Source organism: Vigna unguiculata, unplaced genomic scaffold (genome assembly GCF_037176805.1).
Source record: "Vigna unguiculata cultivar grain cowpea cultivar isolate G323 ecotype 2 unplaced genomic scaffold, ASM3717680v1 ptg000301l, whole genome shotgun sequence".
In the NCBI taxonomy this organism is placed as follows: domain Eukaryota; kingdom Viridiplantae; phylum Streptophyta; class Magnoliopsida; order Fabales; family Fabaceae; genus Vigna; species Vigna unguiculata.
This window is the reverse complement of record NW_028196936.1, coordinates 82,501-85,000: the sequence shown is the minus strand read 5'-3', so window position 1 is coordinate 85,000 and position 2,500 is coordinate 82,501.

Here is a 2,500-nt window from a genome sequence, read left to right as displayed (position 1 = left end):
AGTTCAGTATTCGCTTCAGTCGATTCCAACTTCCCAAAAACCTGCCTTCTTCGCAGTTCGGCTAAGTCTCCCTCGTTTCCAACTTTCCTCTAAGTTGCCCTCCTCGCAGTTTGGCCAAGTTCACTCTTTTCCAGCGTCATCCCCCCAAGTTGCCTTGGGCGCAGTTCAGCCTAGTTCACTCTTTTCCAGCATCATCCCCCCAAGTTGTCTTGTTCGCAGTTCGGCCTAGTTCACTCTTTTCCAGCGTCATCCCCCCAAGTTGCCTTGTTCGCAGTTCGGTCTAGTTCACTCTTTTCCAGCATCATCCCCCCAAGTTGCCTTGTTCGCAGTTTGGCCTAGTTCACTCTTTTCCAGTGTCATCCCCCCAAGTTGCCTTGTTCGCAGTTTGGCCTAGTTCACTCTTTTCCAGTGTCATCCCCCCAAGTTGTCGTTGCCAACAACCCAAGAGTCCATAGTATTCGGAGTTCTAGCGGGGCCTCCCCTTGCTTCCAACAACCCAAGAGTCCATAGTATTCGGAGTTCTAGCGGGGCCTCCCCTTGCTTCCAACAACCCAAGAGTCCGTAGTATTCGGAGTTCTAGCGGGACCTCCCCTTGCTTCCAACAACCCAAGAGTCCATAGTATTCGGAGTTCTAGCGGGGCCTCCCCTTGCTTCCAACAACCCAAGAGTCCGTAGTATTCGGAGTTCTAGCGGGGCCTCCCGTTGCTTCCAACAACCCAAGAGTCCATAGTATTCGGAGTTCTCGCGTGGCCTCCCATTGATTCAAACAACCCAAAAGTCCATCTTCTTCGCAGTTCAACATCGCCTCCCTCGTTTCCAACAGGCCCAAAGGTCGTCTTCTTCGCAGATCCACGAAGAGCTCATCACGATTTGCCACATTCCATTTCCCACGGGTTGTCAACAACACTTTCTCACACTTCCCGCAATCGAGTACGTGCATGACATGCCAAAGCACATCTTATTTGCCTTCCATCGCACTCAAGACGACGGGTTGTGGAAGAACGATATTGTTCACAACAAGTTCAAGGACAACGTCTCAATCAAGGGACACAACCGAATTATGTTGACTGGGTCGCTAAAGTAAACCCGAGTTCATATAATGCACCGCATCCAAAAGAACTAGCCACAACACGTGCATCACTGAGATGTTTCACTAGATGGAACACGTGCGTGACATTAGGATCCTCCAACACCTCTTCGTGATGGAAAGATAGAATTCGAAGCAACCACAGAAGTACCGTCTAGTGGGTAGGCAACACAGGGACTGATCAACCAATATCACCCAAGGCAACGGGTGAAAATGGAAGAGATGCATGCTTGACCGTTCGATACGCAAGGCATGGAGCCAGCCAGCAAGTGCATCTCGATTACAACTCACACACCCTCACGTTCGCAAGACACCACACCACAAGACGGTCCACCCCCCACCTACCATGGGCAAGCAAGCAAATGGAAACATCAAGTGACGCAGGGTCAAGCATCGCTAGGCATGAAAATAACTTTCCACAATATCCGAGGGACTAGCTGCCGAGCTAACCAACGATCAGTGACGACCGTGTGTTGGTATTAATAAAGCTCAACAACTATGAAGAGGCTAGTTGTGCCATGATAAACATGCTAACGCACGCACCACGTGAGGGGGGAGGCCTCATCAAGCTCCCTTTAAAACCTGCCAGTGTGGAGCTGGCCGGCTCAAGGAGCACTCCCCCCCTATAAGAGGTTAATATGCAAAAGGCAAAATTGTACAAGTAGATACACTTTTTTTGAGCAGACATAAGTCCATATCTCGGGCTATACTTCGAATTTTGATGCGATTTTTTGCAGTAATTCGTAGAATAATGGTATCTCCTTGCTCACCAAATTTCATAATTTTTCTCGAAGGGGAACTATTTTTTTTATTTTTTTTACTTACCGGGTATGTGTAAAATCGGGAAAAATAGAAAAGCACATGTAGACTTCGAATTTCGACCTCATTTTTTCCAGTCCACCACTAAACAATATCAGGAACCTCCCCACAAAATTTCATTCAGTTTGGCCAAGGTCTTAAATTTGACAAATTTTGGCACCAACCTATCTAGTCGCGGTGCACCGACCAACTTGGCCAAGTGCAAAATGCATCCAATTCAAAACTTTTGTGCACCAACACTTTTACAGTACTCATTTGGGGGCATTTGGAGGCCTTTCCAACCCTCACATCTCAAAAACCACGAATTTCATTTTTTCACAAATCTCCCCACCAAGCCATCTAGCTATGCCGTGGTGCACCGCCAACCTTGGCCATGTGCAAAACCCTCCGAACTCAAAACTTTCGTGCACCAAGAATTTCATGGTATTCATTTGGGGGCATTTGGAGGCCATTCCAACCCTCACATCTCAAAAACCACGAATTTCATTTTTTCACAAAACTCCCCACCAAGCCATTTAGCTATGCCGCGGTGCACCGCCAACCTTGGCCATGTGCAAAACCCTCCGAACTCAAAACTTTCGTGCACCAAGAATT